General features: G+C 44.1%; 1 protein-coding gene across 3 annotated transcripts in view; it reads left to right on the plus strand.

Moving 5' to 3' along the window:
• Positions 1 to 25,365, plus strand: part of kiaa0825 (KIAA0825 ortholog) — a 132,535-nt gene that overhangs the window by 87,634 nt on the left and 19,536 nt on the right. The gene's annotated exons all lie outside the window — the stretch shown is intronic.

Consider the following 25,365-nt stretch of genomic DNA (forward strand, 5'->3'; position numbering starts at 1 on the left):
AATATTTAGGTTGCTGCGGGACATTGGTCTAAATGAAACGATGTCGCTATACATTTGTGTGTAACTGTTACAGGAAATAATTGAACAATGCAGGAGGGAAATAGTGTCGGTCAAATTCTGAAGTCTACTTTTTTTTGGCCGCACATTCAAAAATAAATACGACCTCATATTGTGTCAGTCACGTTTACACACTGGCTCCAAAACCTTTGTCCGCCATTCGTTTCTTCGGACCTGGTTAGATTTTGTATGTTGTTTTTATAAATCTGTCAAAACCCTTCAGAGAGTATTTTGACTATTCAGATCGTGATAAGAAATGATTTAGAAATTGTCACAAGACAACTTTTGACAGTGATTTAGTCTGAATATCTGCTGTTTAGAATCAACCTGTTCACGGTGACCTTCGCTTTACTGTGTGGTTCCAGTATATCTAACTGGACCACTGACATCCTGAAATACACCTGGAAATAATCGACATAATTCTGCAGCTCGTTCATCAGGGAGTGAAACTCTCCTTGCTCTTATGTCAGGATGGGATTGATTAAGTATTCCCTTTTTCTTTTGCTTTAATAAAGAAGTAAGAGGACCAAAAAAGTCGTCTTCACTGCTTGATGACTCATTTTTATCCCACATTGTGAATTTTTGATAACGTGGAATAATAAATGCATTGTTTTCTCAAGGTTTTCTGTGTGTGATGTTTTTTACGATGTTAAAAAAAAAAAAAAAAAAAAACTGGACTGGGACTGCAAAGACGTTTACACTGTTACAGAAAAAGGAAGTAGCCAATGAAAATACTTTCTCTGGAGTAATTTTACTTTCGTTATCTGTGCTGCGTAGCGAGAGGAGCCAGGTTGACCCTGCGTAAAACCTTGGCGCTGGAGTGCATTAAGAGGTTTTTCATACTGAAATCTAGACACACGGCGCGGATAAGGATGAAAGGACTTTAGTATTTAAAGGCGAGAACTGTTAAAGCGAGGGAAAACAAAGACGTGACTCGCTGTTGCCATTTCCCTCCTTCCCTGTCCTTATTATCCTGTTTTGATGCTTCAGGGAGACAAATGAACTTCAGGTACCTTGAAATCTCATAATGAACTCTTTCTTACCCCTCTGCCTGTCCTGCCTACACTAAGCTGGCACAGCGGCAGTTGCTTTATCTCCCTTTGGTGTATGGGCGGCGACGCAGATCCAGGCAGATGTACCCACTTAAGTGGAGGCCACACACCGAGTGGGTCTCATACAGAAGGTTCACAAACATAGACACCTGCACGCGTATACCAGTGCGCGCTCACACCACCGCTATTACCCATCTACTATCCAAACAATGCTCCATGTGCACTAAGAGTATGTGTATTCTCCTACATTGATTAATCAGCCCGTGATTATCTGACTCAATGGAAAGACGAGCACCAAACAAATAGCACGGAGCATCTCCCCCGCAAACAAGCCAAATAGATTTTCCGTTTAGCCCGAGCCTTTGAGCTACCAAGACAGCATTTCATTTCTGTCTGTCTCGGTCTGCCTGTTTGTGTCCGTTTCTCGTACGTGCACTGCTCGGAAACTAAGCCAAGGTAGGGCAGTCGAAATTTCAAAATGGACCAGGATGTGATACTCACTCCAACCCTGCTTTTCCCTAACGTGTATCTTGCTCTGTCGAAGGTAGATGACAACGTAGCTGGTCAGAAAAGCGGTCACACACCTGTGTCCTTGATTCAAAAATCCAACTTTAATGCTGTATGAGAGCCAGTTACTGTAAGCACTTCCAAATCACAGAGGGGAAAGGACGTGGAGAAAAAGAGAGACAGCGGCTATATCATTAGGACAAATGCAGACACAGGAAAGAGAAAATGAGAGACCAAGGAAGAGGAACAGGCAAATGAAGAGTGACACAGATTGGAATAGAACATATGTTAGGCTCAGGCTGCATGGCTAGCTTTCGAGCTTCCTTGAGCTCTTTGCACAGCCATGGACGTATATAGAGTTGGCCGGCTGGCTAGCTGGCTGGCGCTATTGGCTGCTCAGTGGTCCTGAACCAGCCTATTTGAAAAGCCTGATGTGTTTTATTTGGGCCCGCTTCACACTGTCATCTGCACTCGGAGATGGACTGTAATTGAGAGTCAACTCTAATCTGCATGGAGGCAAGCTGAGGAAAGTCTGGGAGGTGAAGGGAAAAGGGGGCCCCTGAATTAAATCTTGTGCAGTGGAGTTTTTAAAAGACAATGTGAATGTTGCTGACCAAGTCATTTACATTTTTTCCTTCCTCTCTTCTTCTTCTGCTTGTGGTTGATATCTCCTCTCCTCTCCTTTCCTCCAGCCCTACCTCACTGGCGGAGGCTGAACTCAGGGTCACATTTGTCAATTACTTTTTTCATTCCTCTTTTTCACACCTTTTACACATACATGATCTTTTTTTCGCCACACTCGGATTTAAGCAGCACCTTGTATTTCACGTGGAATAGAAAGTTTGCCTGGGAGGGGTGTGTGTGTTTGTGTCTGTGTGCGTGCACGCAGGGTTGCGTGTCTTTGACTGTTTTCTGGCAAAATAGCCAATCTGTAGTTAACCTTGGGTAGTGAGTAATAGCTGAGAGGAAAAACGTGTGTTTGCGAGGCCAGAACCCGGTCTCTAATGGTACCGTCCAAGACAGCTGAACGATATCAAAGAAGAGCTGCTTTGGGTTAGTGTTTATATGTATATGGCGATGGGAATTCCTCATTTCTATGAGTATGTTTAATTGTTAATGACGTAGTGGGCAGGTGGTAGGTGGAAAAACACGGTCTTTATTCAAGTAGAAGTGCAGATACCTGTGTAAAAAATAGACTCTGGTAAAAGTAGAAGAACCGATTCAACTTCAAGTATAGACTCTGGTATGTACTTAGAGTATAAAAGTAAAAAGTATCCCTCTGGCGGACATTTCCACCTTCCATTTGTGTGCAAAGCTGACTGAAACTCATGTGAAACTCATTAATGGGGCTCTGTGGAACTTTTGTGTTGTCCTGGAAGTCGGTTGTTGCTACATGTTAACTGAGTCATAAAGTAGCTGGAGTGCAGTGAAGTCACATACCATGGACTGTCACAGAAAATCCCACCTGAGTCCTTCACAAGGAAATCCACGGTCCAGCAGGATTACAACAACTTAAAGAAATCATCCACGGGCTTGTTCGGGCAACCGAGAGAGACGAGGAAGGCCTCATTTTTCAGGCCACGTTCTAATCCTCATATATGGCCGATAAAAAGTGATTCATACCTGCACATTGTTACATAGATATAATTCAAAGACTATTAAACTTAAAGGTAGAATCAGCAGGATGTGTCCAAATTGCTCATAAACACACCAGAAAGATAGTTAAAGATAGACTGTTAAATCTCATTACCGGGATGTCAAATATCAACATTTTGAGTTGGTGAAGCGTCCCGAGCAGAGCAAATCTCTGCAGATACAAAACACCAACACATAGTAGAAAGTACAGGTATTTGTGTTAAAGTGTAGGGAATAAAAGTTCAAGGTTAAAAGTACAGCTACAGGAAAAGTCTACCAAAATACTGCGTTTTTAACACGCAAGTTTTCGTACTTTTTCACTTTCCACCTCTGGTTGTGGAGGGTGTGTATCCGCATGCCCGCATTCATGTTCCAAATATGAACCTGTTTGTGTGGCCTTTGAGGGGCGGTATGAGGGGTATGCCACGTTGTAACAACATAACACACTCCCAGTTTGTGTGTAGCCCACGCTAACATTCTGCCAGTGAGGGTATGGAGATACAGTATGGCTCTGGGGTTAGGTAGGGAGCTGTACAGTATGTGCTGGGGGCAGGGAGCAGCCCAGCAAGGCGAGGCCCTTCTGTCTCCTTGTCATCGCCTTGTGCCATTGGGGGTTGAAAGTGCCAGTGTGTGTACGTGTGTGAGCGACACAGTGATGCAGGTGGGCGCGCAGCCGAACGGGCACTTGACTGGCGCTGCGGCACTTAGCTAGCGCGTAGCTGCTGGCTTGGCGGCGCTCCAGGTTAACTCGCCGTGCTGTGAGGTTTTTTGTATCCATGTGCGTCGGGTGATGTGGCACCAGATGCCACTCCATGTGCCCAAATCCTGTTGACATTTGGAGCGTGGGCAAGCGGGCACACAGGAAGGAAGCAGAAAAGAGGAGGGAAATTTAATTAAGATGAAACAGCAGCCTCAGCCGCCGTCACAATGTTGTTGCAATGTACTGTTCGCACGCAGAGGCATGCAGACGCGAGCAAAGTCGTCCAGGCGCACAAACACAAAAAAGGCATGTAAATGCACACGTAGTCTTTGCCAGTTGGGACTGCGGCTGTATGTTTTTCTCTCACATTCAAAGGGAAGGCTGGCAGCTTAAGAGAGCAAAGGGTGCAAGGTTCAGGATAGGCATAGATTGAGAAATGGGCTTGTGTGTGCATGGGTGAGGGGTAATTTGATTAAGCAGGCTGACAGAAGGAGGAAGCGGGAATGGTGGGGTGACAGGTTGATGCCAGCTCCTCCTGGCATGGCCTTCACCCTTATCCCTGACTGAGAGGAGATGGAGATGGAGTTGTCGCAGAGGCTCAGAGTGTTTTGCCCAGGATCGTGGCACAGGAGGATGAGAAATAGTCAGATTCAGACGAGGCGGTGGAGAACAGAGGGAGGGCAACATGGGGCAGGACGAAGCTGCGACAGGGAGAGTCGCAGTGGGGATTCAACGAAAAGGAGGTGAGATAGAAAAGTGGTGAGTAGGTGGTGATATGAGGAAACGGCGGGAGGTGAAAGAGTAGGAGGTGTAAGGGCAAACTGGCACCATGTTAGACAACCTGAACTTACAGCTTTTATTCAACTTTCACACAGTCGGCTTACTAAATCTTTCTCCACGGATAAAAATAACACTTTTTTTCACTACATTGTGCTGGTGACACTCAATGTCAATGGCTGTGCTGCACAATTTCTTAGCAATTCCACTTCCCATTTTTATATTTTGACAATTAATGTCACAACTCTGAAAGTCATCATGAGATATGAGACTGCTCTTCAGGTGTTTAACCTAAAACATCACGCTCATTCTTCTTGCATGAAGCATTACCACAGCAGAATGCTTTGTGGCAGTTTGGACAGTCCCTGACATGCTTTCCAGTAGTGAACACTAAAATGCAGGCAAACACACACACACACACACACACACCTACACACACACACTCACGCGCACACACACACGTAGAAAGAGAGCCTCATTTAGATGCAGAAGGCTGGGGCTGACGTCTAGCATCAGGTCTCACAATAATTATTTTAAATTGCTACGAGGAACACAGGTCCTAGTGGGATATCTTACCTCTACTCTAACCAGAGATGAATTTCACCTGGCACATACATACACTACAACCTTCTGGCTTTATTTATATATATATATATTTATGTATTTATCTATATAAATGTATACCAGTGCATGCACACGTGTTTGCGCATAGGTCACAAACACACATGCATGCCTGCATGCTCGTATGTGTGTTTGCAAGCAGTCGTGGCTGGTGGGTGTTCTTTTTCTCCCTGTCAGTGTAATGTATATATTTCGTGAGAGTCTTGCATTAATTTTTTACGTGTTGAGACAAGGTCATGTGGCTGCATCTGTGTACTTATGTATGTATGTATGTATGTATGTACAACTGTGGGGATGCTGTGCTGAGTGGGTGTGCTGTGACTGCTCATCTATATAAGTGGCTATTTTGATCAGGTATCTTGAGTGTGGATCACACTTATTCCCTGCAGACCTGAGTACCCACTACACACACACACACACACACACACACACACACACACACACTGCCTGACATGATGTAGACTCTGTGTGTTATTGTGTACAGCATTGCCTCCATGTACCTGTCTACTTAATAGTACACCCTGTTGATCGGGTCAATTAGTGTAAGGGTGTTTGTGTGCATTACTCTGTCCGTGTGTTTGTGTGCATGCGGGCATTACATTTCTCTGCCCATAATAAAAACGAGGACCTGTTATCTGTGAGTCCAGGAGTGTCTGTGAATTCTTGGGGGGGGGGAATTCCTCATGCTTTTTACAGTGTGCAACATTTGGCTTCCAAAACACACCGCATCCAAACAGGGTCACACACTAAAATCGGCAGCTTCCTAACCCATGCTCGTTTTTGAAAAAAATAAAAAATAAAATAAAAAAATCTGCTTTCTGTTACTAAAATTGATGATTTTCATTGAGTATGCAGGTGACACCAGCGCTCCTCCATAATAAAGGTGGCATGCTGTCACCGTGTGACTCTGCTGGGCGGAGAGGAGGTAATGATGTGAGGTATATACGGATTTAACAGTCATAGTCCATGTGAGCCAGAATGTACAGCTTCATAAACTCAACAGAAAGAGAGAGAGAGAGAAAGAGAGAGAGAGAGAGAGAGAATTGGAGTCGGAAAGCGAGATGCGTCCCTCCCCTATCCCTGCATTTCCTCGTCCTTCCCTCCATCCCTCTCTTTTCTCTCCCTTCTTTAACCCACACCTGAACCTGTCAGCCCTGTATTGCAGAGAATTTTCCAGCAGCTCTTCGACATCTCACTCTCGCCCTGCCTGTCAAAGACCGCTGAGGGCATAGAGAGAGAAGGGAGCGAGCGAGATAGAGGTTGAGGGAGGGAGAGAGAGGGGATGTACTGATGAATCCTCTCACAGAGCAGAGAGTTCACCTCCCAGGTAATCCTATAAAAAGCCAAGGTGAGATGCTCCTCTGCCTCCCGCTCATTATAGCATCTTTACCCTGCACCGCAGCCACTGCTCTCTTCCTAGAGGTATATTGGGATAGTGGTGCGGGAGGAGGGGAGCGGGGATAGTTGGGGGAGTTGGGCAGGCAGGGGCAAAGAAGAAGAGGAGAGGGAGACCTTCTCACTATGCACACAGTGCTCGCACGTTGCACCGCATGCGCCACATCTGTTAGAGTTTTTTTTGTGTCTCTCCTTCTTCTCCTTCTTCTTCTTCTCCCTCTCTCTCTCTCTCCTTCCCTTTCTCTTTCTCTCTCTATGTCCCTCCCTCCCTCCCCTCCGCTCCCCTCTCAGTTCCTTTTTTAATCTTTTATTCATAGCTTAGCAGGTGATGAAAAATTTATGCCCTGAGTCTGGCATTGAAATAAATGCAAAACGAAAACAGAAGCAGTTTATACTGACAGTCTGAATATCTCTATCTAGAACAAGGCTGCTCGCTGCAAATCAGGAAGCCTGGTGCTCTCCTGTTAACTCCGCTGTGTAAATGATGCTTTGTGGCTTCCTGCGAAGCCAGAAGATTAGTGTGTTTTGTTTTTCCCTCTCCTCTCTTCTCCTCTCTGTCATCTTACCAGAGGGGAGGGAAGTGGGCACTTTTCTATTTTTTTCGGGCACTGTATCCCAAATCTTTTCAGTAACTCCCCTCCCACATCCACTCACTCCACCAAGCCCCCCAGCCCAGCCCCCTTACCCCCCCAACTGCCTTGTTTGCGGGTAGCCGATCAAAGTGGGCGAAGTGTTAGATTTGTTGTTCTACATGGTGATTGTGTGTATTCTCAGGTGTATTCTCAAGTGTTGTGTGTGTGTGTGTGTGTGTGTGTGTGTGTGTGTGTGTGTGTGTGTGAGTGTGTCTATGAACCTCCCTTTAGCAGCAGCTCTAAAGTCCCCTGCCTGGCTTAAAAAAATACCCACCCACGCACACACACACACACACATACAGATACACACTTACCAGTCGGCCCTAACGCTTGTAAGAGGGACTATCCCTCTCTTTGGAAGTGTTATACAGAGGCTAACTCTTCCCGCCAGCCCTGGCATATTGCTGCTGTTGGTTTTGAAAGTGGTATCCCTCGTCCTCCCCCTCCACTCCATGTTAAATCTCTGTGTTTTATGAAACCCGACCAAGCGATCCGTAAAAAACTATTTGCGCAATAAAAAAAACAGCCGTGCTAGTGAATATGCAACACGCACGAAAAGTTGTACAATCTTTGCAGCGGGATTGTTATTAAATGTGTAGAAACCTTCGCACTTTGTAACAGTGTGTGTCTATTTATGTGCAAGAGAGCGAACAAGAGCATACACATAAACATGACTGTGCGTGTGTGTACGCGCACTTGTGTGTCTGTGTGTGTGAGTGTATAGTACGGTGCATTGTGAAGTCCTGCTGTCAGCTGTAATGATGTGTTGTGGTAGAGTGCTGAGAGCGGAGAGGCCGGCGTGGCCTCGGCCATGGATCTAACTACTGATCTGATACTGTCTGACAGCCAGGGAGAGGGGGAGAGAGAGAGATGGAGCGAGAGGAGAGAAGAGGAGAGAAGAGGAGAGGAGAGGAGAGAGACCCGATTTAGGACAGAGAGGAGGGATGGATGGAAGTTTTAGGGTCTAGAGAGGGGGAGAGAGGGGGAGCATTCAGTGAGGGGAGAGAGATGAAGGACAAGTCAGGGCTAAAAGAAGAGGAAACTGGTGTGCATGGTTAAATCTAATGCACAGTTTGAGGGTCAGTGCACAAATAGTGTGATCTCGATCGCTGATATGGAAGTAAGATAATATTGTTCTCTACTAGATGACCCAATATAGTCCAGCTACAGTAAGGCGTTTTCCTCTGGGAATTATCATCAAGGAAATTCTTGCATTAGTGTCTATGGGCGTGTGTGTACGTGTGTGCGCATATGCATGGATGTGAGTGTGTGTGCGCGTATCCCTGGCCATGCCCCAGTGCCACAATGCCAGTCGCTGGCAGAGCGTGGCGGTGTGCAGCGAGGACGAGTCACCCAGCAATTAAATAAAGATCTCTAATTGGCTGCTTCATATTAGGGTCAGCAGCTGGAAAGAGAAGAGAGGTTTGTCGCATGCACTTTCACACACCCATAATGTGCACACACATGCGTATGCTCACACTCATCTACTCGCATACACAAACACGCACGGCTCCCGAACAAAATTCAATTATTAATGGACTGATTGCTCGAGTGGAGCTTCTCTGGGAATCTGAACCTGCCACACTGAATAAAATAAAACCACTGCTTTACATTTTCATTATACCAAACCGTGTTTTAAATTGCAAATGCGTCTCGGAAACCCACCGTTGCCCCTCCCTCTCCTTCCCTCTCCTTCCCCCGTTTTTCCTTGCTGTCTCAGTACAGCAACCCTCTCCTCCTCCTCGTCCTCACCAGTAGCATGTATCTATGCTCTCACACACACATACACATACACACACACATACACGTTTTACTGCTGTGGCATGTGTGTGTACATCCACCATTAAGCAGTCTTATTAAAGGGAAAGGCTGTGTGTGTTTGTGAGAGAGGAGTGTTGTGTGCATGAGGAAGTGCTTCTGGGCCGCGGCGGAGCTCCTTTGCTTATTTGCAATCAGGTCAGACAGACACCACAGCCACATATACCACTGTCACCTCCCTCTAGACTCTCTCTCTTTCTCTCTCTCCCTCTCCTCATCCCTCTCTTCTATCTCTCCTCCTCCCCCCTGCTTCTGTGTTTTTTTTTCCCCAGCTCCAGTGAAATAGCACATTTTGTCAGGAGTTGGATATCTCAATTATCTCCCTGGTAATACTGAGGACATTCCTCTTTGTTTCGCCAACTCACTCTCGCTGTCTCCCCCCCGCTCCCTTTCCTCTGCTCCTTCTTCTTTTGCATTTTCCAATTCTAATTTACCTCTGTATATTTCATCCCCACCTTGGTTGACCTCATTCTGTCCGTCGTAGGTTAACCGAAAGCTAAAATACTGATTTTGCCCACTTGTGTCATCAAGTGGCAGGGTTTCGTTGTTTTCACATCTGCTATTTCACACGTGACTTTTTCTGTTTAGCTTGGGTGCTTTTTTGGAAAAGGTCCTAGTTTTGTTTTTTATTCTTAAAAAATGTTGCTCATTTATGGTCTTTGCGGTGGTGTGTTGGTGGGTTGCATTTCTAGGAGATTACTTTTTAGTTATTTAAGTAAAAAGTTTCTGGTTGTGGCACTATTTCTTCATCTTCCTACAGCCATGCTTCAAATTCTCACCACCACCCATTTCTGCTTATGTTTATTCCAATCAAACTGCTGGTGCTGCTGCCGGATATTTAAAATGCATGACCTCCTGTGCACCGAGAGGATTTCTCTCATGAAAGACCAACCTGACGCCAGATGTTTACAACGGCAGAAGTAAAGGAAGTGTGGAGAAAATGAAGCGGCCGCAAACTGAATCACTCTTATATCATATCAGTCTGACAACACGAAATTGTAGTTGCTGTATGTAATGTTGATAAGCCAGCACTGGCAGTGCAGTTACTCCAATCCACCGTATTTGCATGCACAGCATGTATCCTCTATTATCTAAAGGTAATCTTAAAACAGGAGTTTACATGCCTGCTCTTCTTATGTTGTTTGTGCCTGTGTATGCATGCACCTGTGTGTTTTACTGTATGTGCATGCACTAAGCACCCACATGCCTCTGAGTGCGCTTGTCAGCAAGCATTTTTGAGTGTGTGTGCTACATTTCCATGCATACCTCCTGCCTCTCTCCCTTTCTGTGTTGCTTGGTCCTTTTTTTTCATTTATGTGTATTCTTTCTGTTCATTTGCCTCTGTGTGAATGTGATAGAGTTTGTGTGTGTGTGTGTGTGTGTGTGTGTGTAAAAGAGAGAGAGAGAGGGGGAGATAGAGAGAGACGGATAGTGGTTATGGAGGGGGCAGAGAGGCTCATGGGAGTTGTGCTAAGGGCCATAGTATCACTCCACTGTCTCTCAGGGCACATTGTTTATGCATGGGGCCACATATGCAGCAGGCACAGGCACTCACTGCATACTCCCAGAGACACTGTGAGGCAGTGTGTGTGCGTGTCTGTGTGTGTGTGTGTGTGTGTGTGTGTGTGTGTGTGTGTGTGTGAGTGTGTGTGTCTGTGCGCGCATATAAAAGTGCATACAATAAGTGTGTACGCAGGCATACATACTTGCTTATGTTTTCAAGTGTATGTTTTTCTGTGTATGTGTGTGTGTGTGTTTGTGTGTGTGTATGCATGCAAGAGAAGCTCAGTCGCCATTATAGCCCACAGGTGGGACAGTGATCTCATCCCCCGGTCTCCATCTCCGACGTGTCAGCACCCCGCCGGCCATGTTGTTCACCTTCACACAATTTCCTCGCCGCCTCGCCGGGAATCTGTTCACACGCAAAACGAGTACACTTTTGCATATGTATGCGGTTGTACGTGCGGGTGTGCTCGTTGGAGTTTGATATTTGTGTGTGTGAGTTTGCCAGTCAGACAAGTGGAAGGTCAAGTACTTATGGCTGCCATCCCTCCCCCCCCCCCCTCCCTCCCTTCTGCCTTCTCCCAGAGAGAAAAAAGCTTGTGCCAGATGTCCTGTTAACAATCACCCCTCGGTCCTTCCTGACTTCTCCTCCGTTTCTCTGTCTTTTCATCCCACGTTTCCTCATTTAATTAACTTCCTCATCCAGTAAAACGCTGTGACAAGGACCCTGCTGCCTGTATCCTGGTTTTCTCGCACATTAATGATCACACATTACTGATCCAGTGTACACTATGTTCTTTCCCTCTTCCCGACTAAAGGGCGGGGGTTTTCTGATAATCATTTTTGTCCATTAACACATCTATGCACTTACACCTGTACACATATTCTCTTAATCCTTTTTCTTTTTGTCAGGACAGCTTTAGTGCACTGATGCTTAGGCTGAGTAGTTCTCATGGCCATGCATCAATATGTATATAAAAGAAGTTTATACATAACTTTATAGTTTTACAGAAATAATGTGCAGTTAAACTTGGAACTGAAGTGATGATTTTTCTTTATGTCTCCAGACTTTTTGGCTTAATTGGAATCCAGATGAATATATATTTCTCTATGACTTCACAAGTATATTTTTTTCAAACGGTGTAGGTTATATTAGAGTTTTACGTTTTTAGTTTTTTTATATATATTTCACAACACAGATATTTCATTTACCACTTTACACCTCCATCTGACAAGTCCTTGAAAAAGTAAGCAGTCTTACAATGTTTATACTAGCACACAGAAAGAAAGTAGTTTCAAGTGCTAATTCACTAGGAAAATGCACCCTTTCTTAGAATTGTATACACTGTATACTGTTCACAGACCGGAGTCACCAAAACATGGATAATGTGATGTTAAAGGTTAAAAATGCATACTTCATAATGACTTATGTGCATCCTTTTAAAGTGATTAAATCCCTTATAACTGCATAGTAAATTCAGATTTGTAGATATAAGAGGCAGGTGTCAAAGCCATAGATGTCTGACATGGAGATCCAGCCACTGGCATAAGATGCCATGAGGTAATGGAGGTCATTTCTGAGCTACTACGCTCTTATGTCATAATCTGCCTGGCCCCTGGCCAATCCACCTCCTCCCCGTTTCATCTTAATAGATATCATAGAAACTATCTATGTATGCGCGGCACTGATGTTGCAATGCATTATGAAATGCCATTTCTCTTCTGGGAACGTCTGTCAGGAGTGGCTTTGAAAGAAATGTGTCATTGCAGCCTTGACAACAAGGTGGCACTCTGCACTAAGACAAATCCCCCGAGGCCTTTCCTATCCCCTAGAGGACACCTTTACCCAGTGAGAAACTGAGGGAAACACGGAGAGGGTGAGACACTGACATACGGAGGGAGAGGAAGATTGAAAGAGAAGGGGGAGAATGAGAGAGAGAGAGAGAGAGAGAGAGAGAGAGAGAGAGCGAGAGAGAGGGACATAGACCTGTGCTCTTCTGTGTCTGTATACTGTGTTTAAATGTGATGCTACAAAGATGCTCTCTTTCCAAACGCTCTGGTTGTGATCTGTGGTTGTGCCTTGTGCATCTGCCCGAACCTGTGTACACGTGTTTGTTGGTGTGCGGCCATGTGTGTATCAGGGGTATAATGAAATTAAGAGCATACAGTGACGACGAATACCCTGTGCCTAAGAAAACTAGTGGATGCATCTATTAAAGTCACAGCGATTGGAATTATAAAATTGCTTTCTCTCATATGAGCTTTAATGTGTTTATTGTGTGAGACACGCTTACATTAAGTGAAACATTTTAGTGTCTGACATGTAATTGCATGAAGTGGAAAATGGTAAAACAATTGAGTTTGGCTGGAGACACAGGCAAAACGACTGAATTTAACGTTTTAAGAAAACCTCCTAATGATTTTTAGTAGACGAAGGAAAAGGGACTTTTTTTATTGCACGCTTAATTTAGAAAGTTTCATAAAATTCTTCTATTTCATGTGTTTAAAAGAGGTAAGTTTGTGCAGAAAGTGTTTTGTGTGTGTGTGTGTGTGTGAGTGTGTGTCCCTGATGGTGGTCTGTGTGCTTCACTTCCTATCCTCTAAAGAGAGTCCAGGTAGCGGTGTGTGATGGTGCTGTTCTCACTGGAAAGAGATCACTGGCAAGTACGCCCAGAGCCATCTGTACCAGACCTCACACTGCAACATCTGTGACACACACAAATACACACACACACACACACACACACACACACACACACGCTCACACACACACACACATACTGGGCCAATCACCATCCCATGAGGAGTATACACTTCTGTCACACGGCTGTGATGTAGCTGTCATACACTGAGCATATGGCACTAACCCTTCCCCCCCAAACCTTAAGGTCCAACATCAGATGTGACAAGCTATGTAGAATTAGTCTCAATTCTTCTTCGTAATAAAGGATAGTTATTCACATTATGCTGAGGTCAGTCTCATAACAACTGTCAAATTAGGGCGCATTTTGATTTGATTGCCCAACTACGTGCAGGGAGAGTAAATGATGAGTGATTTTCAGCCCGCAGTTCAATAAGGGCTGATTCGTAATGGCTGTGTTGAGTTGAGTCGATGTTTGAGGTCATTCGAAACTTGTTCTCCCACGCTCAACATTATTATGGTACGTCGGAGCATGCAGCCGATAACAGATGTGCGCAGTAAATTATATCTCAGGAAAAACTTAGTGACTGACATGTCTGTATACGAAATGCGTCCACGTTGTCTGGGCTGGTTGTATAGGATGAATGATGTGAGATGTGAACCAAATGCTATGTATATTCCCATATTGGTTTATATTGAGCCTTGCTTTTGCTACGGTGTGTGTACTGTAGTGTTTGTTTCATTTTACAATCATAAAATAAAGCAGTCCTCTGGCCACGATGAAATTCTCATTACCGTACACGCCATGTCAAGAACTTGAAAAATATACACAAGCCAAACTCCTCAGCCAAGGTTTCAACTTCAGTATGACAATGTTTACTTCACCAAACTCTGACAATGTAAGCTCTGTTGAGCAGCTAAGTCAGAACCATGGCCTTGTACATGATTTCCATGAAAGTTGTTTGTTGAATCTATTTTTGTCAGTGTGTTGTTGGCATGGGCCACCTGCATCACCCCATGAAGTATCAAAAACCCTTCAGTCCGCACCAGTTCTAAACATCGTGTGTGCTGGAGTCGGCTATAGCCGCCATCGTGTGTGTGGCTTCGTCTCAGATTGTACAGCAGACTGTCAGACAGAGACTAATCACCTCGCCGTAGTGGTGATTGCATATTCGAGGGCTAATTTCTCCGTTGCTTTAAGGGCTGATTCGACTATTACTAAGATCCATTGTTAGACTTTTCCACCATTTAACTGTGATCACTGTTATTAGGACATCAGCTGTTAATGAATAAAGAGGTTTTGATTGTTCTCTCGAACGGTTTGTACGACTACAACTGTAGCAGCTAGAGAAAGTGTTGTTTTGCCGTCTCAGTGCCTACTTTTATAGGCTGTAATTGGATTATAGAACTGTTTTCCCCGTTTGCCTTCTAGATTGTCCTCCTCTTTTTAATCTCGTAGTTGTCTTTATTAAAATTGAACAACTCTTTAGTATGCCTATGTTTCATACTCACAGGCCATCTTTCATTAATTAGTTTTTTTATTTAAGAGGAAAAGTCCTTCATAGGGATGTCTGATTTGATTTTCTGTCACTTATGTCAGTAAAAGTAATTTAATATTTAATATCTGTCCCAATCTGATATTTATATTTTAGATAATACAGCCTCATGTTGCACATTTACACTTAACTAGGGCTACATTCAAATTAGTGTAATGGCCCAATTTAGATATGATATGTTTGACAGCTAAGTAGGCCGATATGAAGAAACTACAGCCTGCATCACAGCTCTTCTTTAATGTCTGCTTTAACCGCAGCCCTTCCTCACGAGAAAAACACACCACTGGTGGATTTTTTTAAGGGGGATTAAAATGGCAAATGTTTACGTTGGCAGCGACTTCTAGTGGCTGTAGTAATAAAAAAAATAGCAAAGGAGTAAGTCAGGTAACATAGTTTAAAGAGCATAGGGAGGTGATTGGATGGGTCTAGGGTTGGGACCTAATATTGATACAGCAATATATATTGTGATATTTCCTCTTGAGAAACAGTTATTGCAACGCCAATGCCAAATATCTATGTTTTTATTAAAATATGGAGCACACTGGAATGATGGCACACGTGAACATGAACAAGCTGCAGTCAGTTTGTGTGTGTTAAACAGGCATTAAACTAAGACTCCATGCACTTTTTGTACATTGTGTCATCTCAGTTAATGTCAAATTCTGTGAAACTGACACCACAATGCAGTGAATAGAAATATAACTTGCATTTTGCCTTTTTAGGGGTATTTTATATTCTTCAGTCAGACAGATATCGTGATGTGATCATTAGATGATTGACTTGCAATATATCGATTGATGCAAAGCTGTATCGGGATACTGTGGTCGTTGTGAGCAATGTATAGTGAATTGCATCGTACCATACCACAAGATATCATATCGTATCATAACGTATCATATCATAATGTATCGTATCATAACGCATCTCATCATAACATGTTATATCGTGAGATACGCTTTGTTTCTCACCCCTAGTTACGACAGAACTTCACATCACATACGTAATGTAATTCTATGTATCTCAACCAGATGTACTCATTTTAACCCAAATAATGAGCCTTTCCAAAACCTAACCAAATATTTTGGTTAGGTTTTACAACTATAACCACATAACGTACTGAGCTTGCGTAGCCTATTTAACATAAGGTCAGTGCATAACTCCTGGCTACTGTTTATTGGAATGAGTCACAGTGTTTTTAAATGCAGCACAATCAGTGTTCGGGTAGTTACATCAAAAAAATCATGTGCTACTTTTAAAAAAAATAATGCACTGATTTGCAACATCGCGTTAGACGTATCGTCACGTTAATCTGTTCAGAATAAATGGTAGGCCTTACGTGTGCCACGATATCAGCTCAATGCTAGCAAGAAGGATGAATCCTTGCTCCCCAACCCACAGCTTTATAGCAGACTAATGCAGCTGATTTGACGCGTTTATCCGTGAAGCAGTGGTAGTAATCTGGTCCTCCCAAGATTCATTACCAGACTGTCCAGACTACAGAACCATTCCAAGGGCGCACTTGACGGTGTTGCTGTGTTGAATTTCATGGATATCAGTGGAGGTCAGGCGATTGTTGCAGTGCGTGCGTGAGAAGGCACATTGGATGTTTTTTTGTTTTTTTTTCTCTCAACCTAATATGCAGATAATTGTTGAACTTATGAAATGAAAAGTAACGAAATGAAAAGTAAAGAGCTCCCACCGACTCTGAGCACAGTCATGCGTTTGTGACAGCTGGTGCACCTTCACGAATGGGTCAAGCTTGTTGCAGAGATACCGATCAATTAAAAATAAAATCCTTAATTGGCCCTGATACCAATCATGTACATCAACTCGGAAAATCCCCTGTCTCCTGTCCAAATGTTTGACTTTGCCTTTTCCCCCAGCTTCCCGTCTGTTTGCGTGATGGTTGAACGTCCAATCCTGACTCAGTGTTTACCTCTTCACCTCCCCTTTCTCTGCTTCTCCTCCTGCCCTTCACCCTTCCTGTTCTTCACCCCCACCCCCAACCTCACTCCTTTAAAAAGTGAAAGCGCTGATTGCTTTAAAAGACCATACAGACACGTTGGCAGCTATTATCTATGGCTAGAGAGGACCCAGTAGAGAGCCAGGCCTTTTATCCAGACGACTCCGCTATCTCCCCCGTTTCCACCCCCCCCCCCCCCCTGCTGGTTTGTGTATGTCAAAGCTGCGTAATTTGGCCCAACGTATGGCCCAGCGAGCCACAGTTAATGAGGGGCTGTTTGAGAGTTAAACGCACATGAATAATCATCGGGGAGCCGGAGCTACAGAGAAAGAGAGATTTAGATATCAACACATGCAGAGCGGGCCGAGGGACTGAGTGATCACAGGCAAACAGTGTATGGACACATGTGATGGTAAATGTGCTACAGACCCAATCAAAATAGACGAACATTCACATGTTTCTTTATGTCTGAGTTATTTGTAATATCTAAATGTAACTATTAACTCACTTTACCCCGTCACTCCCTTCGCCAATTCACCTCTACAGACTCATGTCCCTCAAGCAGGAACATTTGATGTGCGTGAGAGCATTTAATAATTCACATTAAACAGAATTAGCACTTTTGTCCCTAACAAAGGGTGAAGATTTCTGTGATTTCTCTCTACGGGAACAGCACGTGTCCCTAAATTGGACATCTAGAAAAAAATATTATAATACTAGCCTGATGTTTAGCAGTGCCGCCCCAGGATATGAGGATCCTTAGTGATGCAATTAGCTCTATTGAATATCTGAAGAGGTGGCTTTGGCTGCTAAATGGCCCGTTGTTGACATGTTTGCGGGCTTGTCAGGTGTTTGCGTGGCTCATGGTGTGTGGATGTGGAGGCAAACATCACGGTTCCACAGTGCAAGAGGGAGAGCTTTTAGTATTTCCAGAAATGAGGATGGATGTCACATTTACTTTTCCGTGACCGCTTTTCATCCTAAACTTGGTCTGAGATGTTCAGGACGTTGAAATTTTGTAACGACGCGCTGCATGTTGACATGTTTTAGTCGAGGCGAGCCAGATGAATGAGAGCTACTGAATCAAGAGCTGAGTACTGAATCCACATATTATCCCACCGCTGATTTAACACACTAATTAGACCGTGGTGCAGGGGTGTTTAAACACGCAGGGATCCCTGTGTTCCAACAAAGACTCACTCTGCCCAGCACCAGCTATCAGAGAGAAGGAGTGTAATGGTAAAAGTCAAAACAGGGCCATTCATTTGCTCTTGTTGAGCTAAGTGCATTCTTGGCTCACAGTCGGGGGGCATCGCACCAGACTGCGCGGCTAAAGCCAGAGAGCCCATTTGTGGAGGCAAATGTCATCGTGTCACACCGCCCTGCATCTCTGCATCTTTCTCTCTCTGGCTGGTACCCTGCCGTGCCCTTCAGCCGTAATTCTTTCTCTGTGTGTTTACATCTGTTTTCTCCCTTTATTCCAACCTGTGTCTCACTCTCGAGCCCCTCGTCAAGTTCATCTGTCTGTCCCCCACATCAGTTGCTACTAACCACTGAACATTTTCTCTTTCTCCACATTGTATCTGCCTCAACAGCCCTCCAAATGTTCCCCTCACGGCCGAACTCGTCCGGTGTGCCTCCTTCCATTTTTTCTTCCGGCGCTACCTTTTTTTTTTTTTGCCAGTCATCGTTCGGCCTCAGCTGAAGTGTAAAAGTGAGCCGCTTTTTCATAACATCGCACTCCCTCTCGCCCTCAGTCTCCTCTGTCCTCCCTCCCCTTTCTTCATCGGTCAGCCGGTGGACATTTGCTGGTGTGTTTGTGACACAAAGAGAAGGAGAAGGAAAGTGATCAAGGCGGAGATGGAGAGTGATCTGCTTTATCCCCCCCAATCCCTCGATCCTTCGTTCTCTCCCTTGCTCTTCCTCCGTCCCTCCCTCCCTCCCTCCCTCCCTCACTCGTGTGTCACAGAGACTGTTTCATCTTTCCGCTGCCTGTTTGCATTGCAACCAGAGCGCGCCCCGTGGTTTGCATGTTGCCACTCTATCACAAAACCAAACAGTGAGTGTGTGCTCTCGGCCCAGCAAAATGTTTTATAAGGCAGTAACCGCGTGTGTGGAGCTGCCAAGATAATGAATAGGCGACGCAGCTCATGCATGCTAATGTTATGTTGTAAGCAGTTTTGTTGACAAGTGCTAATACTTCTTTCATACTATCATCAAAAGCAGCTAATACAACAGCCATTACTCCATAGCACTCCATGCAAGACATGATGGATTGTGACCTTAATATAGGTTAGCCGAGTTTTGAAAGTTAAACAACCTGCAATAAATCACGGAATTATTACAATGCGCTTTAATTGGTTAAGGACTGTTTATTTCCTAAAGAGGTAGGAAAAATTGGGTTTCTGCACTTTTTAATTTGCAAAGTGCATTTTCATTACAAATGGCAGTTTAATATTACCCTCCTTTGTCATGCAAAATACGCAACACACTGGCAATCTATTAATTGGACAAAAATGCGGTGCCAGCGTAAATCCTCCTCCTCTCCCACTCTGTCTCTCTGTCTCTCCCTCTTCCCCCCTCTCTCTCTCTCCACCTCTCGGGTGGTAAGAGCTGGTAACATCTATCAGAACCAGAGACCAGGGAGACAAAGTTAAACACTCTCCCTCACTCCGTGCCAGTCCTTATCGGCTGATGAAAATGCAGCAACAAAACAGAGTATAAATAAATGCAAAACAAAAATGACAGGCCATTGTCTGCTCGATGCCAGCAGCTTATTAAGATATAGTAAATACGGAGACATGCTTGGTAATTATGCCTGCCCCCTGTTGGTTTAGGATTTCAGCTCTTCCTTACAGCAGACACACATGATTCAGACAGTAGAGGATGAAGCCGCTGCGTCTTCTTTTTTCCACCGTGCCCTCCACACGGACTGATTACCTGCATGCAACCAGAGAAAGTCCACTCAAGTGAAATTGGTCAGTACTACTCAGACTGTAAATGGACAACGAATGGAAGTCAGAATACTTCAGTTCAAGAATCTTGCCCCTTAACTACAGAATCTACACTCATATACAGATATCTGCTCATATAAATGAGGGTATACATACAGATATTCCACACACACACACACACACACACACACACACACACACACACACACACACACCACAATATCCCAATTTTTTCTCTCTGCAACTTGGTTTAGTTTTAAAGGGAAAAAAAAAGTAAAAAAAAAAAAAAAGAAGGAAAATAGAATTGAAATATAAACAAGCTGAAATATTCAGCTTATAGTTGGCGATTCATCCTGAAACATTTTATCTTCATTAAAACAGCTTTTGATTATGGCGATTACCTTGCATATCTGTGTCCATTTTGTCAGATGTTCAGTTTTATTACCTCCAGTGAACGGCCAAAGAGACATGCACACTTGGTTATAATAACCATCATCAATAAATGTTGGTGCAAACGGTATCCTAGAGTTGGTTACCCAAAACCATTTGGATGAACTGGACTTAGAGAGCTGCTTTCACTTTTTTAGTATTGTGGGCTGAATATGCTGAATTTAAAATCACATTTTGCCTTTTAGTTTGACAATTGGTGTTTGACTCTCTTCATTCCTTCCCTTTCACCAGAGTCTATTTTCTGCTAAACCTTTTTTTTTCTTTTTTTTTTTTCCCTTGTCGCTACTTCACAAACCACTGCAGTCATTGAGTTTGCTTTGGTTGTAATACTGGTGGTCAAGGATTTTGAGCTGATTCCATTCTTCTGCTCATTATCAAGTGATGGATCATGTTAAACGTGAAAACTCAAAATGAGCTCTGTTGCAATTGCAGTTTAGAATTGAATATATTATTTGTGTGTGCACGTGTTCTTGAGTTTGACTTTCTTGGCATGTGTTCATTATGATATCTGTGGGTGAACAAATCACTTTATAAAGAGCCATTTGTGAGTTAAAAGCTGATTCAAGCTTTTCTTTTGCTCTTTATTTGAATCAAGTTCACATATGGGTTAAAAAACGATGTGAATCCTGAAAAACTGAGACTAGAGTGGCGTCTGACTCCCTGATGGCAGCATTACCACACGTTGCCAGCTGGCTTTGACAGGGTGCCACCCAGACATGTCACCGTGCTGTCCTGTGTCTCTAACCCTAGCCAATACACATGCACACACACAACACACGATTTACACACACTCCATATCCCCTTGGGGCCATCACTCACCCGTCATTCTCTGATGCCTCGTAGACCAATCAGGCGGCGTCTCATGAGACGCAGTGTCACACATTTAAGGATGCATGACAAAGTGCTCCTTGATTTCCCAGTGGCCACTGTCTGCAGCCTGCTCTCGCTTCTGAACACGCACGAACGTACATGCACACATGTGCTCACACCCAAACCACGCTTTCATTTATGATAGAGGGTGCATGTCAAAGGCTATTACGTCAGTGGATGCTGAGAGTTTGCCCAAGCGGGCAGGCTCTTAGGTCAGTTCACAGCTGTAAACACCACGAGAGAAAAGCTTTGTGGAAGGATGTTTGTCATTTAGGCGACATGCAATTAAAACATTTTAAAGGGACATATGCATATTTTTCATCTTACATGTAGCACTGTTTATTCATCAGGATTGTTTTGTTGCAAGTTGTCAAGTTTCGGAGATACTTGTAGATGGCCCTTGGCTTATTGTGCTCAAAGCACAGGAAAATACAATTGGCAAAACTCAACTTGGATGAGAGTCTGGGGATGGAAATTAATCTTGTATGTAATACTAGCTATCTCATTTAGCCTATAGGTTGCCCCTTGACCTTTTTTGTAGATGCACTCTTCCTTCTGTTAGTTCTTACTAATAGTTCTTACATGAAACAGCTAATTTTTATTGTTTTATATTATATGGAATAACCAAGTCATGCTTTTGGGAAAGAGACATTGCTATTGAGTTTTTCCAAATATATATATATATTTTTTTGCTTTGAGCACCACAAGCCGACTGCCATCCACTTCCATTACACTTTACAGAAGACAGACGTCTCTACTCCCGATATCTCCCAAACTCAATGACAGATACCAAAACAAACTAGGTGGATATGTTGCACTACAGGTCAGAACGAAAACATGTTTTTGAGATCTGGGGCTGAACTGTCCCCTTTCAGCAAAGCCAGTGACTTTATGGTAAAAACTTTTAAGGCAATCTAACACTATACTTTTCTCACACTATACATCGTACTTACAGTGTAATGCTGCAAACAAGGCCAACTCCTGGGCACTAAAAGCATGTGGCTTCGGCTCATAGAAGATGTGGGGCCATAACCACCCAGTCATCAGACTATTTTAGACTACTCTTGGTTTGGCTTTGGACCCCAATTCATTCTGCAGCAGGGAAACATCCACAGCACACCAGCACGCCCCCACCGATGAAGAGGAGCTGTTCTTTGATGTTGACATTTTCAAACAAGGAAAAAGCTCTGTGGTTGACCTGTGTTCACGCTCTCTCTCTCTGTCTCTCTCTCTCCGTCCCTCTCTCTCTCTCTCTCTCTCTCTCTCTCTCTCTCTCTCTCCCCCCCTGTGTTTTTCTCCCTGTCTTTCTCTTACTTTTCATCTCTCATGTGTGTGTATTGCATTGAGCCGGGCTAAAGGAAGGGACCCGTGAGGTGCTGCAGAATGCTTTTACTATCAGAACAGAGAGAGTAGAAGAAGGAATTAGTAATAGCCGTGGTCTGTTTAAGTTGTTCGGGTCTCAAAGTTACCTCTACATGACCCACAAAAACAGTGATTTTGTGCAGGGAATAGGCATTTTGGACCCATTACTCAAGCCATTGTGGTTGTGCACTCATATGAAACCAGGCGGAGGGGTAAAGGCGAAGGAAAGGTATAGCACCAAAGCTCAATTGCAAACGTAGCTTTTATGCTGGATGAAAGCAGAACTTCAATTTGCGAGAGCTTTCAGGGTCCTGGTTGCATCGAAGAAAGGCATACAGTAATGTTACAAAGCCATTTGTGCCACACTTTTCACAATTACAGCCTTTTCTCTAAAAATGCGTTGTTTATAATAGGTGACTGAGACAACAATTGCGCCGGAGTGGCTTTGAAGCCGGGAGCTCTGCAGAGAGTCGACACAATGCGCCAAACATGTGAGAATGAAGAAGAGCATAATCTTCATAAACCAACAGCAAATCGCCATTTAACTGGCATTGTGTGTCGTGTGTATAATCATGAATGGTACTGCATATGTGCAAGTGTTTTTAAATCTTTGTGTTTGTGCACGTGTTTGTGTTTGCGAATATCTCTTTTTCCAAAATAGGCACAAAGTGCGGTGAGACAGAAGTCTTGTCCTGCTGTCAATCCCAAGCATCTCACTTTTTCTATACCGCGGCAACAACCGCCTGATGTTCTGACACCAGCTGCAGTAAATTCACCATCCTTTAGCCCGCCATATGAAGCGGTAATTGTTTGTAACACAATGCCCGTACTTATCCAAAAACCAACACTGTCTTAGGCTTATGTGAGATAAATCAGTCATAAATCAATTTACCAAACCGTACATTCAGAGCTGGCTTTTCAGACCGGGTCTGCTTTGGTAATAGAGTAATCCTTTTTAATAGAAAATACACACACCCACACTGTTCTTTTTACCGAGTTTGATGGATTAGCTTTTCTGCTGAATTCCATGGATGACATCCCAGAGTGGAAATCCAGGTGTGGTGATCCTTTTACTTTCTTTTTTTTTTTTTTCTCTCCTTAGGGAGCTGGAAATGGCAGGCTGGGTGGGTGATATGGCATCAAAATGATGACAGAGAGAGAAAGAAAGAGAGAGAGAGGGAGAGATGCTGACAGGCTTGTATGCCTGTTTTTCCACATGTGTACTAGTTAAGACATGTTCTTGACTGACATTTTGCGATATTTAAACACATAAACGTGTCTTCTTTCGTGAATGTTACAATAAAGCGTCAGTGTCAGTATTCTAACTTAGTATCAGGCACCACATTAACAACATTGTAGTGTAATAGCCGCCGTACAGTAGCTGCAGTGATCTCCTAAATATTTATATGTCTTTTATTCATGCTTTTTTCCTGAATGAGCTCCTTTTACTCCCCCAAGAGCGAGTATACTCAATCATGTAAAATGCAATAACGCTGCCACTCTAACGTGATGAATCCTCATTCCACCAATTAACCAAAGAGGTTAAAAGTTGAAATGGTTCACAGCGACAGGATTCATCACCTCCAAGCTATTTGTCTTTCATCCTTCCTTTTCTGCCTTGCTTCCCCTCACCGCCTCATCCTCTCTTTCATACGTCCATGTCCATGGGTGGAGTGTGGGGAGGGGGTGTCCGGTGTGGCTCAGGTGCGCTGCAGACAAAAGGCAGAGAGAGTGCAAGTGAAGCTACTGTGACCACGTCTATTTATCTCCAGCCGCCTGTGGCTAAAACACTGGCTGCGGCCATTCAGCGACTCAGTGCTGTTTTCTTTAACCAATCGCAAGGCGTGACGTTGGAAAGCGAAAGTACCTGCAGCCACGTTCCGCCCGGCCTCAGGCGTGACGGACAGGACTGTCAGCGAGCGACATGAAACACCTGGGTGAGGATAAAACACCCTGCCACAGCCGGGGTTGCTCGCATGTTTTACTGCCGTCTGAATCAGCTATTTGTTGTTTTGTCTTTTCACGTTGGATTGGGGCCAATAAAGAGAACAGGGACGGTTGAACTCCATCAGTGGGTTCATCTCTTTCCGTTGGCACCCCCTGCATCCTGGAGCTGACTTTACAACCCAGCTGCACTCAGCCGGGGCTGTTCACTTCCCAATACAGTACCAGCACATGTAGTTAAAACACTTTCAAACGTGCGCGAACATACGCACATGCCAGCGCGTGGGAGTCAAGCTCACCTACTTTCTTTTTTCTCGCACACAAACATCGGGAGGGAAGACACGGCCGCCCACGAGACACCTTTTCGCACACTTTACACCCAGAGAACATCACTATCCTGGAGATTTATAGATCCTAATAGACATTTCCTTGCAGTGTCCTGGATGAGATGTCAGAATTGATGGCATGCAGACTTTTATTACCTGGTATGGTGTGTGTAATTAGGTTAAATAGATGGGGTAGGACACGCATGGTAAAGGCTACATTTCTCACCCCGGTTGGATTTATTGGCCACGCTCCGCTCTCCGAGGTCTGCTCTAATGCACTCATTTGCATGGGGGCACATGTAGCTGATGTGTGTATTACTGTTACGTCAACTGCTAAGCACAATGGCAAGGGCCGGCTCATGAATAGTTTGGTTCAGTGGCTGGCAACGGCCTGGCCCGCCAACTGCCTATTAGCTATGATATGAAAGCTGCCTGGCAAGTGTTAGATTGATACTTGACACGTCGAACAAAGCTCATTGTCATTGTAATTACTATACGTTGAGTCTTAATTTCATGGTCGTCCATATTGCCAGCGTGATAGGGCTGTCTGTTACTTACATCTTCAGTAACAGCTGTCTATTCAGCCAGTGTATCCATCCGCC

The sequence above is a fragment of the Sparus aurata genome, chromosome 5 (genome assembly GCF_900880675.1).
Source record: "Sparus aurata chromosome 5, fSpaAur1.1, whole genome shotgun sequence".
NCBI classification, from domain to species: domain Eukaryota; kingdom Metazoa; phylum Chordata; class Actinopteri; order Spariformes; family Sparidae; genus Sparus; species Sparus aurata.